The sequence below is a fragment of the Pristis pectinata genome, chromosome 10 (assembly GCF_009764475.1).
Source record: "Pristis pectinata isolate sPriPec2 chromosome 10, sPriPec2.1.pri, whole genome shotgun sequence".
In the NCBI taxonomy this organism is placed as follows: domain Eukaryota; kingdom Metazoa; phylum Chordata; class Chondrichthyes; order Rhinopristiformes; family Pristidae; genus Pristis; species Pristis pectinata.
Window position 1 is genome coordinate 92,863,600 of NC_067414.1, and position 17,666 is coordinate 92,881,265.

Genomic DNA, 17,666 nt, shown 5'->3' on the forward strand with positions numbered 1-17,666 from the left:
TGAGAGGGGAGAAATTTAAAGGAGATCTGAGGGGTAAATTTTTCCACTCAGAAGGTGGTGAGTATCTGGAATGAGCTGCCAGAGGACGTGGTGGAGGCAGATAAAATTACAATGTTTAAAAGGCATTTGAATGGGTGCTTGGATAGGAAAAGCAGAGATGGATATGGGCCTAATGCAAGCAATGGGATTAGTGTAGATAGGCTCCGCAATCTGCATGGACAACGTAGGCTGAAAGAGCCCATTTCTAGTCTGTATGATTCTATGACAAGTGGGTGTTCATATAATTTCACAATGAAGGGGTCTGGACTTTCTGTTAAGAAGGAGGCATGAGTAGACATTCATTCTTGGGGGTAGACATTTCCTTGTAGGAAGGAACTTGTGTCTGGATACTTCCCCTTTTAAAACAGCATGAAGCTAGATACTTATTCTTCGGAAGGGATGATGTCCAGACAACCCTTGGGAAGAAGGGCAAATCTGGACTCTTTTGTCCTGGCAGACACATAACCTTGAGTTAGGACATAGGACATAGAAAACCTGCAGCACAATACAGGCCCTTCGGCCCACAAAGTTGTGCCGAACATGTCCCTACCTTAAAAATTACTAGGCTTACCCATAGCCCTCTATTTTTCTAAGCTCCATGTACCTATCCAAAAGTCTCTTAAAAGATCCCATCGTATCCACCTCCACCACCGTTGCTGGCAGCCCATTTCACACACTCACCACTCTGAGTAAAAAAACTTACCCCTGACATCTCCTCTGTACCTACTCCCCAGCACCTTAAACTTGTGTCCTCTTGTGGCAACCATTTCAGCCCTGGAAAACTATCTGACTATCCACACGATCAAAGCCTCTCATCATCTTATACACCTCTATCAGGTCACCCCTCATCCTCCGTCGCTCGAAGGAGAAAAGGCTGAGTTCAGTCAACCTGTTTTCATAAGGCATGCTCCCCAGTCCAGGCAACAGTTGTTGTGTGTACTTCCCATACAACTGAATGCAGAGAACTGAAACAGAATTACATTTTGGATACTCAAGGACTGGCCAAGCCAACAGTATCACTCATCTGTTTACAGTGCAAAGCATCTAGCTGATGACTTGCCTGCATGAGTTTACCTCATTGTTTATGGAAGCCACTGCATAAAAAAAGTTATAGTTCTTTAAAAAAAAGCACAAAAGACATGAGAGGGAATACTATCTCTGCGTACAGAAGAAACCATTAACCTGTTCTGCACAAACGGCTATAGTGATACGGCAATCGGAAAATCGCTTGCCTTTCTGCGACTGCCATCTGTAAAGAAGTGAATCGTAGCAACACATCCTTGATACTGTGCGTGTTAACTGGACTGGAGTCTTTGCCAGTTGGTCATTGCTTCTTCCCTTTTCAACAAACACGACTAAGTATTTCTGCTTTCGTTTCAGTTCAGGTTCCCCACACCCACAACAACCCCTTATGGAGAATCTGCTGCGCTTTTTTTTAAACTTTTTGTCTGGTTCCTGGGAATCTCTGCAAGGCACCTGCCAAATTTCCCCCAGGACAACTTGCAGACTTTCCAAATGTGGGATTATTGTCAAGTAATGCTGGACAAGTCACAGAGCAAAACCAGTGTAGCACTTTATTTCATTTTCGACTGAGTGGAGAAGAAAAATAGAAGTGGACAGAGGCCATTTGGCCCTTTGAACACGTGCTGCTATTTAACATGATCTTCTACCTCAACATAATTTTCCAACCTTATCCCTAGATTCCTCTAATATGCAGAACTCTATTTATCCCAGTTCTGAATGAACTCAATGACAGAGTCTCTACAGCCTCCAGGGAAGAGAATTTCAAAGATTCACTACCCTTTGAGTGAAGATATTTTTCATTTCATTCCTAAATGGCAGACCACTTATTTTGAGATTGTTACACCTACTTTTAGACACCTCGACCTGGAGACTCATGCTCTCCAATATCGACCCTTTCAAGCCCTCCAGGAATTTTGTACATTTCAATGTGGTCACCTCTCATACTTCTAATCTTAAAGATGAGAGGCCTAGCCTAGTCGGTCCCTCCTCATATGACAGACCTGCCATCAGCAATGTCAGTCCAGTAATCTTTACTCGTTTCTCGGGAAGGACATCAAAACTATACAAATTTTAAACCATCCAGAGCAATGGTCATTTAACCAATCCATTTCAACAGAATAACAAAGTTAAAAATGAGCGCCAAGATCTTAATCATCAGGAAGCAAATTGTACAGGACTTTCACTTCAAACGGTAACAGATTATGGATTTGATTTTTTTTGGAATTTTTGCCTCAAGCATGGAGACACAATCCTGTGAATTTTTAAACCAAGAAGGCATGTCAGCAGCTTTACTTCATTATGAGTTTGAGGAGATTCTGTATGCCACCAAAGACTCTTCCAAATTTCTAAAGATATACGGTGGAGAGCATTCTGACTGGTTGCATCACAGCCTGGTATGGAGGCTCCAATACACAGTATCGCAAGAGGCTGCAGAGAGTTGTAGACTGAGCCAGCTCCATCACGAGCACAACCCTCCCTGCCAGAGGACATCTTCAAGAGATGGTGCCTTAAGAAGGTGGCATTCATCACTAAGGGCCCTCACCATCCAGGTCATGCCCACTTCTTGTTACTGCCATCAGGGAGGAGAGACAGGAGCCTGAAGACCCACACTCAACAATTCAGAAACATCATCTTCCCGTCCACCACCAGATTTCTGAATGGTCCATGAACACTATCTTGTTATTCCTTTTTTTTTAAAAGCACTATTTTTGTAATTGATAGTAATTTTATGTCTTTGCACTGTACTGCTGCTGCAAACCAACAAATTTCACGTCATATAAGTCAGTGATAATAAATCTGATTCTGAAATCTGATTCTGGGAAAGCACAGGCAAGCTCCCACAATATTCCATCAGTTCACTTGAAGGCACTCGAAGTTCTTACTGAGCCCTTAATTACTCAATCCTTTGTAGCAAGACCATCCTTTTGCAAAACTGACTCTTACACATTAAAAGTAATTCATCGGATATTAGGCACTTCAGGATATCCTGGAGGAAGTGATTAAAATAATTTTATAAACATCTGAACTTTCTTCAGCCTGGACGAATAAGTTACCAGAAAGAGCTATTAAAGTGAATAGGAAAATTGGTTTCAGGAGAGAATGAGCTGCACTGCACGAGACAGATGTGGTGACAAACCAGGCTGGTGTATCCTGTTGAGCAACGGATAACAGGCTAGTCAAAATGAATAGCATTTTCTTTCTTAAATGTTGCTCTGCTTTTTATTATGAAGACTTTAGCCCATGATCTGTATTTCAAACATGAGTCTTACGCACCTGCAGCCATCAGGTGTTTTACAGCTGGTAACTGCAGCTAGCTACACTAAAAATGTTCTTGGTCAATGATCAAAAGTAGCTGATCTTTTGTTTAAAGAATCAAGCATTGCTTAAAAAGAAGCAGAGGGCAGATCTTCTAAGTGCCAGCACTAACTGAAAGTACTGGTTTATAGCCCCAATTGGTTCACTGACAACATGGCTTGCCAAAAACTCCTGGACAGGCAATGAAACCCAAGTTGCTTTGCACTGAGAGACAGGACTTTGTGTTCCTATTAATACACCCCAATAATATTCAGTACAAACAAACATTTATGGAGAAACTATTTTTCTGCTTTGCGTTAAAAGGAGCACAAGGAGGCCACAGTGCATTGGAGTAGCAACGCACCTCATCCATGCATCAGTAGCCCATGTGACATGTTCCACGTGCCAAGTCTGAGGCATGTTGTAGTGGGATTGAGACTGACCAAGTGATATGCTCTGCTACACCTCCTAGTGGAGGGCTAGAGTAATATCAGATAAAGACACGGAAAAGCTTCTTCACTCTTTAACGTTTCTGTAAAGCTAAGTGGAGCTCAAACAAATTTTGTTGGAAAAAAAATGAGACAGGACAATTACAATAAAAATAAATGACAAAGCAAAACCTAGATAGCAAAATGCAAATAAGTATTTCAGTTGTTTCCAGACAGGAGCACACTCTTGCCTTTAAGTCAGAGCATTGCATGCCAAGTCCCACACCAAAGATTTACCTAGTTTCACACTTAATTGCAGTCCTGGGAGAATGCTCTACTGCGAGGCTACTGCTTTTCCGAGAGGACATTAAACCAAAGTCCTAGGTGGCCTCAGAGATTCCATAAGTGTGCTCATAGGGCTGGGGATTTCTCAGTGTCCTGGCCAATTCTTCCCCCCCCCCCCCCCACCACCAACCCCCCCCCCCAACCAATATCACACCACATTTTTTTTCAAATTCCACTTCTATTCATAGCACCCAGTGTACAGTCCAGCTGCCACGTTTACTTCCATTAAAACAGCAGCTACAGTGAAAAGTACTTAATTGGCTGTAAAGCATCTGAAGACATCCTGAAATTGTGAATGGTGCCTTATAATTGCCAGCTCCTATTCTGGATTTCTTACAAAATGGAGGAACATAAGACAAAGTGAATCCAGAAGGACTGGGTGGATGAAGCCAAGTTCAGGATTAGAAACCTGCAGAGTGTAAAGGGAGAACGAAAGCTCTCAGATTGTGTAAACAAATGAATTAGAGTAGGAGATTGGGCACTTAAAACGTATTCAGAACAGAGAACCAAACATAAAATCCATCAATGAAAGCACATATTCACTGACATATGGCAGCATAGCGATTAAGTTACTGGACTGGAGCCATAGAGTCATATAATATGGAAACAGACACTTTGACCCAACAAGTCCCTACCAACCATCAAGCACCCATTTTATACTAACCCTGCACTAATCTCATTTTATTCTCCTCTCATTAACATCAACTCCCCAAGATTCTACCTCTCATCTTGCACACTAGAGACAATTTACAGTGGCCAATGAACCCACCAACCTTTGTTTCCAGAGAACTGGAGTCTAATCTGTGGGACTACGGCAACTGGAGAATCCAAATTCAATCAATTAAATAAATCTCGAATAAAAAGGCAAGTATCAGCGATGGTGACCGTGAAATTAGTGAAAACCCATTGGAGAAGGAATTTTGTCATTTTACCTTGTCTGGCCAGTCTGTGACTCCAGACACATCAACCAGGTTCTTGCCTGCTCTTTGAAATTGCTGCATAATTCAAGGATGGGCAAAAATGCTGATCTTGCCAGCAAAGTCCTCATCCAAGGAATGAGTAAGTAAATAAAAGTGCACTCACAGCACCAATTGTGAGAGCTTGGAATAGCACAGCTTACAACCATGTGAATCAATAGCAAAGTTTATACTGTACAGTCTTTCATATTCATGTGATACAGTATGGCAACCATCTGAATCCATCGATTAGATTCCAGTCTGTAATCACTCCCAGGTGTCCATTATTCTACATATGGGCCCCCTGAGCCCCTTGATTCAATCCCAGTCTGTAATCACCCCCAGGTATCCATTATTCTATGTATAAACCCCCTGAGCCCCTGGATTAGATCTCAGTCTGTAATCACCCCCAGGTATCCATTTTTCTACGTATAAACCCCCTGAACCCCTGGATTAGATCCCAGTCTGTAATCACCCCCAGGTATCCATTTTTCTACATATAAACCCCCTGATCCCCTGGATTAGATCCCACTCTGTAATCACTCCCAGGTATCCATTATTCTATATATAAACCCCCTGAACCCCTGGATTAGATCCCAGTCTGTTATCACCCCCAGGTATCCACTATTCTATATTTAAACCCCTGAACCCCTGGATTAGATTCCAGGATTACCATCAGTAACTGCTCTCAATCATTTCCAGGTCAGTTTATTCCCTACATAATTTTACGACAAACATTTTCCTCTTGTCACTTGTAGCTTCTCAACTGAATTTTCAGATAAGGGAGAACTTGAAGTGATGCAGGATCATGAATCCCCACAAGAGACACAAATATATTTATAAGCCATGTAATTTTTCAGATGAATTATTACAAATTTTAAAAACAAAATGATAAGGCTTCTGTGCCACAAGGACATCTTTCCTGAAAGCCACCCTGACTGCAAACCCAGGAAAGGATGGAGCTCTGGGCTGGTGAAAGGAATCTCACGCACTGGGTCTTGCTGCTCAATGGAAAATGGTGTCGGAGTCTGGCAGAACCTCTGCCTGAAACATCTCCAGAGCCGGAGGACTGGAAGAACGGATTGGATGCAGGAACATGGCTCTTCAGCCACTTAGCTTTCACCAACTCTACGTGTCGGCTAAACCATCCTCCCTTCCCCACAGCACTCCCTCACCTCCTTAGTCCCATTCCCTTCCCTAACCTCCATCGCGCTGGCCTTCCCCAGACACTCACCTACCCACTTCACCAGCACTCCCCCTTTCTTTACTCTTTTCCCACTCTCCACCTTCTCCGCAAGTGTGCAGGCACGTGGGTAGATCCTGCTGGGAGTCGATGGGAGTGCAGGGACATAAAATGGGATGAGTGTTAGACGGGTGCTTGATGGTTGGCTTGGACTTGGTGGGTCAAAAGGGCATGTTTCCATCCGGTAAATTTAGGATTCCATGACCTTCTATCCTTCCCAATCCAACACACTATTTCCAACTCGCTTCTTCTTCCCCACATTCGGCTCCCCTTCTCGACCCTACATCTTTCCCCTTTCCCCCCAGCCATTCCCATCCGTACCCCATTTTTCCCCTCCCACACCTCCATCTAAAACCCCACTCCACTCTAGCCCCTTCCACCTAGTATCCCACTTCCCCAACCCTACCTTCCCTGCATCCCAACTCCCAATCCTTCCCCCCCCCCCCACCCATCACTCCCTTTCATCCTGCCGAACACTGTTCCACGAAAAGAGTAGTAGGGTCATACAGCACAGAAACAGGCCCTTCAGCCCACCACGTTCATGCCAACCACCAAGCGCCCATCTATACTAATCCCATTCACCAGCATAAACACCTTGGCAACACAAATGTTCATCCAGATTGCTGTGATCGTCTCTGCCTCCACCACCCCGTCAGGCAGTGTGTTCTAGATTCCAGCCATACTCTGGGTGAAAAATATTCTTCCTCAGATCCCCTCTATACCACCTATCCCTCACCTTAAACCTTTGCCTTCTGGTCTAAGGACACTTCTGCTGAGGGGAAAAGTTTCAAAGTATTTACCCTGTTTAAACTGGGAAGTACTAACAAGGCAGGACAATGCCAGACCCAAACAGCACCTCCCTGATGTGACAATGATAATATTAGGAAATTAATTCCCATCTTTTACCTGTCTTGTTTTTTGTTTGCAATTTAATCACTAGTTGCTCCAGAGGGCACAGAAGCTATAGGATTGTTGGCATTACTGCCTGCGTGCCAGTATGAACTGTCTTAAAGCAAAGGATTACTACTTTGAGCAGCATATTGGGGTGGGGGGGGTGGTAATGAAGAGTCGACAGGAGTTGTGTTCAGTGCAGAAGAGGATGCAATCCATTTATCTGATTCCTGGTACACAGGTCCTGCCGGTGGAATAGGAGACGAGGAGGTCAGAAGGAACCAAACGTGAGGAGAGAGAGGTTTCTTTTAACTCAGAGAATAATTAGGAGTGCACTGCCAACCCGAGTTCAATTCCGGCCGCTGTCTGTGAGGAGTTTGTACGTTCTCCCCGTGTCTGCGTGGGTTTCCTCCGGGTGCTCCGGTTTCTTCCCACATTCCAAAGACGTACGGGTTAGGAAGTTGTGGGCATGCTATGTTGGTGCCGGAAGTGTAGTGACACTTGCGGGCTGCCCCCAGAACACGCCACGCAAAAGATGCATTTCACTGTATGTTTTGATGTACATGTGACTAAGAAAGGTATCTTATCTTAGCTAAAAGTCGAGGCAGATTCAATTGCATGGTTCAAAAGACAGCTGGATAAACATCTGGAAGAAGAATCTGCAGGGATATTGGGAGGTTAAAAGAGCGAGATGAAAATTTAAAACAAAAAATCACAGCAGATGCTGGAAATCTGAAATAAAAACTGAAAGTGCTGGGAAAACTCAGCAGGTCAGGCAGCATCTGTGGAAAGAGAAACACAGAGTTAACATTTCAGGTCTGGGACATAAGGGGTTAACTCTCTTTCTATTGATGCTGTCTGACCTGCTGAGTGTTTTCCTGCATCTTCTGTTTCACATAAGAGATGTTGAATTGTTCTTACAGAGAGCCAAAGGCCCTACTTCTACACTCCAATCATTCTGTGATCCTGTGATAAAGCAACAGACGTGCAACTAACTGAGCAGCATCACAGAGAGTGGTGGGTGCTTGGAACGCACTGCCGGCAGAGGTTGTGGGGGCAGATACATTAGGGACATTTAAGAGACTCTCAGATAGACACATGAATGATAGGAAAATAGGGGGCTATGTGGGATGGAAGGGTTAGATAGATCTTAGAGCAGGATAAAATGCCAGCACAACATCGTGGGCTGAAGGGCCTGTATTGTAGTGTTCTATGCTCTATGTACCCTGGCATTCCTAAAGAATCAGCGTTAGCTCCACAGGGGCTGTAGCACCTCAATGCTCACCACCACCTCAGAGGAATGGAAAGTAGTGCAGCCTTGCCAGTATCACGCTGAGAATTCTAGTAATTCTCCCTCCCTCCCCCCTCTCTCTCTCTCTCAAAATATTAACCACAAAGTTTTTCAAATTGTTTGGGGAAAAAGTTATTTAAAAAAAAATATGAGTCAATCAGAACTCCCCTGTTGATGACTGAGAAAACACTAAAATTAGGTTTGGCACCATGACTTCAGATCCATTGGTTTGTGCGTGCCAATGGCACCAATGATTCGCTCCTCCCACCGGCACTTATAATCAAAGACACTGATATACAGTGGCTGCATAAGTCAAATTCCAATTCCATTACACAGGAGATTCCAGGATTATGATGGAAGTTTTGAAGATCGCATTCTGTAGTTCTGTCCAAGGAAACCAGGGGTCAGGTCCATCTTGTACAGAAAGGCTGCTTTTATACATTGTTAGTTCGAGACTTCAGAACTTTCCTTTATATCTATTGATGGCTGCATCCTGGCTTGCAGAAGCCCCATTCACCCATCAACACTGTGTTCAAATGACCTACACTGGCTCCCAGTTAAGAGACTTGGCAGGCACGATCGTGCAGTGGTTAGCATAACGCTTTACAGCGCCAGCGACCTGGGTTCAATTCCGGCCACTGTCTGTAAGGAGTTTGTACGTTCACCCCATGTCTGCGTGGGTTTCCCCCAGGAGCTCTGGTTACCTCCCATATTCCAAAGACATACGGGTTAGGAAGTTTTGGGCATGCTACGTTGGCGCCGGAAGTGTGGCGACATTTGCGGGCTGCACCCAGAACACTCTACGCAAAAAGATGCATTTCACTGTGTGTTTCAATGTACCTGTGACTAATAAAGATATCTTATCTTGATTCTAAAATCTGTAACTTTGCTTTCATATCGTCCATGGCTTCAACATTTCCCCTAGCCCTCCAAGATCTCTGCACTCCACCAATTCTGGCTTCTTGATTATCCCTGAATATAATCATTCCATCATTAGGAGCAGTGCTTCTAGCTGCCCGAGCCACGTGCTGGAATTTCTTCATTAACCCTATCTTTGCGTTGGTCCTGAAAACTGCCGGAGGAACTCAGCGGGTCGGGCAGCATCTGTGGAGGGAAACAGACAGTGGACGTTTCGGGTCGATACCTTGGGTCTTGACCCGAAACGTCGACCGTCCATCTGCCTCCACAGATGCTGCCTGACCCGCTGTGTTCTTCCAGTAGTTTGTTATTTTGCTCCAGATTCCAGCATCTGCAGTCTCTTGTGTCTCCTTGACCATGAGTGTAGTCAGATGCTCTAACCATGCATGGGTTGGTGCTGAATTGTATTTGATAATGCTCCTGCAGAGAGTCCTGGAACATTTTGCTACATCAAAGGCTTTACGCAAGCAGTCGAGTTACGTTTTGAGTCACACTTCCATCAGTTCTTTTTTTTCAGTGATAACAAGTCCCTCATAATCCTTCCTAAAACCTTTTGAGTGGGAGAGAATGCAGGAAGGCCTACCGCTTGTCAATGCTTAGGAAGCCACAAAGATCAATTGACTCTTTCAACCAGATGTTTCATCCTGCTGAAAGGGCAAAGATGGAGATACCAGTCACCAGCATGGGAGAGATTTCACAGTGAGTCAGCCCCTTCACATTGCAGTTATACTGCTGCTAGCCCACCCAACATAAACACTGCGACAAACCCCTTATTATGGCAAGATAGAACATCTGGACAATTGTACCAGGAACAATAAAATGACCAATGGGAGCAGCTCGATTACCATAAAAATAACCAACAATACACTTGAAGGCTAAGTCCTTGGAATCCTGTTTAGTCTTCCCAGTGTTTTTCACTTCCTGCTTTCCTACTGCACAGATACAGGCGCAATCTGTTTTGAATGAGTAACAGAATTTGGCACTTTGCAGAAAATGATGTGGTCAGACCACATGGGTAGGAGAAGGGTGCAGATGTTTGCATTTCAAGGGATTTCTGCTCTCAAATGGTTAATTGGATCAACATTTTAAAAATCACTGCCTGATGGGGGGAGAGAGAGCGAGAACGAGAGAGAGAGAAAGCGCGAGAGAGAGAAAGCGCGAGAGAGAGAAAGCGCGAGAGAGAGAAAGAGAAAGCGCGAGAGAGAGAAAGCGCGAGAGAGAGAAAGAGAAAGCGCGAGAGAGAGAAAGCGCGAGAGAGAGAAAGAGAAAGAGCGAGAGAGAGAGAAAGAGAGAAAGAGAAAGAGAAAGAGAGAAAGAAAGAGAAAGAGAAAGAGAGAAAGAGCGAGAGAAAGAGAAAGAGCGAGAGAGAAAGAGAAAGAGAGAGAGAGAGAAAGAGCAAGAGCGAGAGCAAGAGAAAGAGCGAGAGAGAGAGAGAAGTAAAATATTTTACCAACCATGCATATGCCAGATGTAAAGCACAATTCTGACAGAAAAGGGCACTCATGAACCCTTTATAAAGCATAATCTTCAAGGGGGGTCAGTGCAGAATTCTGTGGAAGAAAATGGGTGATCTCCCTGCTGCTCAGCATCTTTGAACAGCATGTGACCTTAACTCATGATGGGTTGGGTACCGTAAAGACCCAATCCATAAGGACCAGGATTAATACAGATCTATGTAGCTTAAAGCACAGAATACCAACAGAGAATTAACTGGTTCTTCCAGTTAACTGCTCCCCTCTGTTCCTTTACCCCTATTTTACCTTTATCTCTCTCCTCCTGATCTAACTGGACCCCATCATCCTACATCTCCCCCCATCTGCCCATCACCCACACACTCCTCCCACTGGTTCCCCTCCCCACCTCCCTTCCCGTGCCCCACCATCCTCTCCCACATTCCGTCATCTTCAGCCCTCTGTCACTTCCACCTATCACCTCCCAGCTTCTGACATCATTCCCGCCCTCATCTGCCAATCACCCCCCTTCACCCAGATCCACCTATCGGCTGGCAGCTCTCGCTCCGCCCCTTCCCCCACCTCTTTGTACCGGCCATCTCCCCTCTCTCTTTCTAGTCCCGATGAAGGGTCTCGACCCGAAACGTCGACTGTCCATTTCCCTCCACGGACGCTGCCTGACCCGCTGAGTTCCTCCAGAGCTTTTTGCTTTGCTCCAGATTCCAGCATCTGCAGTCTCCTGTGTCTCCATTCACTGGTTCTTGAGAGGCACAGAAATTGAAACTAATACTGGAATTGACACTGGTTGCTGGATGTTTTCAATAGAACCTCTAATCCAAACCAAATTAACTCACTGCCTGCTGGATTCCTTCAGAAACTCAGAATTCAAACTGGAAATAACCAGGTACTGGAAAATTCAGATGCACAACATCCCAAATTCAAACAGGAATCAACTCTGTGCTCACTGGACATCTAAGATGCACAGTACCCCATACTCAAACTGGAATTAACACTCCCTCTGCTGAATTATTTAGCAGCACAAAATCTCAAAGAAACCACAAGACATAGGAGCAGAATTAGGCCATTCGGCCCATCGAGTCTGCTCCACCATTCAGTCATGGCTGATATTTTCTAACCTCATTCTCCTGCCTTCTCCCCGTAACCCTTAACCCCCCTTACCAATCAAGAACCTATCAATCTCTGCCTTAAATACACCCAATGACTTGGCCTCCACAGCCCTCTGCGGCAATGAATCCCGCAGATTCACCACCCTCTGGCTGAAGAAATTCCTCCTCGTCTCAGTTATAAAGGGACGTCCCTTTATTCTGAGGCTGTGCCCTCCGATCCTAGACTCCAATTAACACTCAGCGTGTTGGGTATGTGACAACCATTGAATCCCGAATTTCACAACGGATGATACAGTCTTGTGGACTGATGACTGTATCTATAAACACTGAATGTTGGGGTGGAGTTGATATTAACTCTCTGCGTGCTGGGACGTATTACCGGTCCGTGGTCAACTCTGAATACTGAGCACGTCAACAGGCAAACGTTCTCTTGATATGGGAGTCTTTGACGCCACAGGAAAGAGCAGATCATTGCGCACGTCAAGTGCGAGTCTGGCTGCGATTCAAAGGCTATTGCAGTCCCCTAGCTCGACGGAATACATGAATAGGAAGAAGAGGCAGAGAGAGAGAGAGAAAGAGAGATGGACAGCGCTTTAAAGGTGTCTGCAACACAAGAAAAAAAACTGGCAACTGAAGACAATGTTCTCCTGCAGCTGACCAGATGGCAAACGGTCCCATCGCTATTTAGACCCCCGTAATAAATCAGCTTCGCGTTTTAACTCCCTGAATTATAGCAAGACTGGAAGATCGTGCACCGAGTGGTAGCCCATCTGTTTGGGCGACACGGTACATGGGCACACATCAGACCAACCCATACACATTACAGACCATGCACACAGCCACGGAAATTATTGGTCCCCTGACGCTTATAAAGAGGCACAGCAGAGTGGAAACTTGTCATCTACAATGTAATGGAATCCAACGAGTTAACTTTAAAAAAAACGTATGCCCATTAAATAGATCTCACTGCAACTTCTCAACAGATCCCTTCGTTAAATGCTGCTTAATTTTATAATCCGGCTCCCGAATATCAGAGCAGGAGCGTGTGCCGATATACGGGGGAAGGAGAGATCGATCAGAGGGAACAGCCTTTCGCATTCTGTCTCAGTGGATGGAGGGGGTCCTTGCCCGTGATAACTCCCCTTGCCCACGCTACACTTTCCAGCCCCCACGCCATCCCACCGCCGCTGGTCCTGTCGGGGGCGAGGGAGGGAGGAAGGGAGGGGGCGAGTGAGGGGAGGGGAGGGGGGCAGTGGTCAGGTAGCACGCACTGTGTTTCATCGGCCTGCCTCTGGACAGAACGCAGCGGCCGGACAGCCGGGGACACCACCACACACTGCCCTCGAACGCCGGCCATCTGCTCCGCCACCTGTCTGCTTCTGAACCGGACTCGGCTCTCCTCTGAACGCCTCCACTCCGGTACCGCCATCGGTAGTACAGATCCCTCCCAAGAGAGCCCACCCCCACCCCCCATCCACACCCCCTCCCGAAGAACTGCCCCCTAAATCCGGACCTCTCCCCAAGTAATGACCCCCTAATCCAAATCCCCCCTCTAATACAACTCTCAGCAAACTACCCCACCCCCCAATTACTGCCCCCATACCGGACCTCTCTCCAGGTACTGACCCCCTATCCCCAATCCGGACCTCTCCCTAGGTACTGACCCCCTCCATCCCCAATCCGGACCTCTCCCCAGGTACTGACCCCCTCCCCATCCCCAATCCGGACCTCTCCCCAGGTACTGACCCCCTCCCCATCCCCAATCCGGACCTCTCCCCAGGTACTGACCCCCTCCCCATCCCCAATCCGGACCTCTCCCCAGGTACTGACCCCCCCCCATCCCCAATCCGGACCTCTCCCCAGGTTCTGACCCCCTCCCCATCCCCAATCCGGACCTCTCCCCAGGTACTGACCCCCTCCCCATCCCCAATCCGGACCTCTCCCCAGGTACTGACCCCCCAATCCCCAATCCGGACCTCTCCCCAGGTACTGACCCCCCAATCCCCAATCCGGACCTCTCCCCAGGTACTGACCCCCCAATCCCCAATCAGGACCTCTCCCCAGGTACTGACCCCCTCCCCATCCCCAATCCGGACCTCTCCCCAGGTACTGACCCCCTATCCCCAATCCGGACCTCTCCCCAGGTACTGACCCCCAATCCAAATCTCATCCCCCCCCTTACAGCTCTCAGCAAACTAACCCCCTTCCTAATTACTGCCCTCATATCAGACCTCTCCCCCTGTATTGACCGCCCCATCCGGATTTCTCCCCATGTAGACACCCAATCCGGACCGCTTCCTACTGCCGACACCCCCTTGCCCCCCCCCACCAATCCAGAGTCCCTCACGAAGTACTGCCCTCCCCTCCAGACCTCTCCCCAGATACTTACACCCAATCCAAATCCCCCCCCCCCCATCCAGCCCTCTCCCTAACCACTACTGCCAAACCTCTCCACAGGTTCTGACCTTCTTTACAGACCCCTTGCAAGGGACTGTGGCCCCAGCCCAAATCCCTCCCCAATACAGAGCCCCTCCCCAAATACTTCCCTCCACTCCTAACCTCTCCCCAGGTACTAACCCCCCCCCAATCCAAATCTCACCAAAGCAGTCCCCCCCCCCCCACACACACACCTCCCGAAATATGTCCCTATACCAAACCTCCCCAAAAGGTTCTGACCCACTTTCCAGACTCCTTGCAAGGTAGTGTGGCGCCCGGTCCCAGATACTGGGATCCTCCATACAGCTCCGTCCCCCAACTATCCTAGTACGAGAGCTACCAAAGCAGACCCCCGGTCCTATCCCTCTCCGGACTCTGGGATATCCAATGCAGAATGCAGACCCGCCTCTCCAGTGCTGAGAACCCCAGTGAACCTTCCCTCAGGGGCATCGGGACATCAACGTAAGCCCCTCCCCACCTCCCGGTACTGGGACCCTATACGGTCACTATACCCTTCTTCCCCCAGTAGTGGGATCCACAACACATGCCCTTCCCACAATACTGGCGCCTCCCCCTCTCCACCCCCAATTAGATGGGAAAGGTTTAAGAGGGATATGGGCCAAACGCAGGCAACTGGGATGAGCGTAGACAGTGGTGGGCATGAACAAGTTGGGCCGAAGGGCCTGTTTCCGTGCTGTATAACTCTACGAACCTAAACAAAAATGACGACCCTTCCCACCGCACCGGGAGCTCCAACGCTGCCCCTTCCCACTGCACCGGGAGCCGCAGTCTAGCCCTTCCTCGCACCCCCTTTTCCTTCCATGTATCGCGAATCATAATGCGGCCCCTCCTCACGGTGCTGCGACCCCCACGATGCAGCCCCCGTCCATTGTACTAGGCCCTCTCGTGGTCCAAGGGAGCCCAGTACAGCCCCCACAAATACCGTGCGCCCAACATTACAGCTTCTCCCACTGCCGACCATCTCCCTTCCCCGACCACGGTACTCAAAACTGCTCTTGTTCGGGGTACTGTGACCCCCCGCGATACTCCCTCTGGGATTCGGGCTCCCAGATGCAGACCCCTCCCCTTTTTCCCGGGTTATCGATCACACCCCTCTCGGACCCGGAATCCTCAATTACAGAGGTCCTCCTGACTACTAAAAGGTTCCCCGCTTCCATTACTGGAATCCCACTCTCCATCTCCTTTCTCTCCCCACCAGGACCATCTCCTAATCTGGAGACACCTACACTCATTCACCGGACGACTGGCCCTACTACACACAGTTCCAACTCTTGATCGCTTTCCAGAGAGAGGCACTTCTGCTAGACTTTGCATTTGGTCTTTGACCAGCGGTTGGCATACACGGCTTGGACCTGGAGGAGATGCGTGATGACGGAAGGCAGGACCTTGATCAGACGACATGCTGGCTGGGAAAACCAAGCCCTTTAGCATTAGGTCAGGGTGTTGGGTAGGTTGGGACATTCACCATGGTGACGGGACGGGAATTGGGGGAAATCAGTTCTGGGGAATAAATCACAATCCAGTGAAGTGTTGGAGAGATAGGATGTCAGTGTCAGATCAGAAGCAGGTGACATTTTCACTAATTCGGGTGGTGGAACGAGTACGAGGGAACTTGAAGTAGCCGCACAACCTTATAGTATCAAGTAACGTTCACAAATTAATATTAAGCGCTGATACCGAATCAACAGATAAGTATTGTCGAAAAGTCAGCGTTATTAAAAATTCAAAGCTGTAACCAGTGCAGGAAATGGAATAGAAATCATTGTTAAAATTGCATCTCTCAAATGTGTCAATAGAAACTACTCGTTGCTCGCACAATGCTTCGAGTTGCAAGAGCTCAAAATTTATCGTCAAAAATCGTTGTTCGGAGTTACAGTTGGCTAGAAAGTAGCGGGTGCGTTGTAACGGGGAGCTCCGAGAACTGGTCACAAGCAAACAGTCATGTTCTTTCTTTTTACCCAGAGATCTGTCTACAGTATGTTACGTTGGACCAGACTCCCGACTTACATTTTTAGTGTTACTCACAGGCACACGACATAGGCGCAGCCACAGACACAAAACCAAATACCCTTCCAAATAAAAACTCATTCCGTCTTCCGCCCCCATAATCAGCTTTTGCCATACCTGCCTCCTCTTTCAACACATTTCGTTTAATTGGCGATGAAGAGATTAATTTCTTTTTAAAAAAATCAAAGAAAAACACACTGCCGGTCATCTCTGTTCTCAAAATAGTGGAAAAATCAATATTAAATACCGCAGAGGAAAAATAAGAGAGTCTACAATTCAAATAACGTGTCCCCTTTCCCCGCGATATGTTTATTTGAGAATGTGAGATACACATCTCATGAATTTTGTTTTGAATCGTAAACTTGCAAGAATGCCTCTGAATGATTTCTCAGTTCAAGCACCATTCATCAGATTCCATTAGAAAACAGAAAACATGACCCGGTAACATTTCGCTTCAATGCAAGTGACCATTCAAAGAAAACCGAGACTCTTAGTAGGGGGAGAAGGTGCATTCTGCGTCCCAGCCGCCGGCTCGGCAGAAGGAGTTCAGTCACCGTAAATCACCAGCTCACATGGAAGTGATACTAGGAAGGGGCAGACGCCTCCAAAATCAGTGTAAGAGTCTGCAATGCTGTACTTACACTCAAAGCATTTCTATCGATTTCTTGCCTCGCTTTCCTCCGTTCTGTAGAACAAGACAGCCAGATTTCCAAGGGTAGGAGTGGAGGGGGCGAAATATCTTTTTTTAAAAATTGCAAATAGATCCTTGGAGTTCTGTCAGAAGTAGTGAGCGAAAGGACGCAGTTTAGTTGTAAAACTTCCACTTTGCAGAGCACTTCCTCGCTCAGAGCGCCTCCTCACAACTCACAGTGATTTGTTTTCACTTGTTTTAATCCTTCCCCCAGACGAGCACCGACGTCATGCTCCCCCTCCCAGCCAAAGGCAACCCAAGATACTGAAAGGGAGCCGAGAAGTAACACTGGCCTATGAGACGGGAGTTTTTTGTCTCCAAGAGATGCAGCGAGGCATATTGGGAGTGGTAGTTTCTTTGTTGCTGTTGTAGGAACCAAGTTAGGAATTGTTTCAAGACAAGTGGAGTTTATTGTCATGTGCTCAAGTACGGTGAGGTACAGGTACAATGAAAAACCTGCTTGCAGCAGCATCACAGGTATGTAGGTACAGACATAACAGGTAT

General features: G+C 47.1%; 1 protein-coding gene across 2 annotated transcripts in view; it reads right to left on the minus strand.

The window, feature by feature from the left end:
* daam2 (dishevelled associated activator of morphogenesis 2) overlaps positions 1-17,443 on the minus strand; it is a 327,537-nt gene extending 310,094 nt beyond the window's left edge. For both annotated transcript variants that reach the window (XM_052024252.1, XM_052024248.1), the window contains exon 1: positions 17,113-17,443. The gene's annotated coding sequence lies outside the window, so the exon portion shown is untranslated. The remainder of the gene's footprint in view (positions 1-17,112) is intronic.
* Positions 17,444-17,666: the final 223 nt, after the last annotated feature.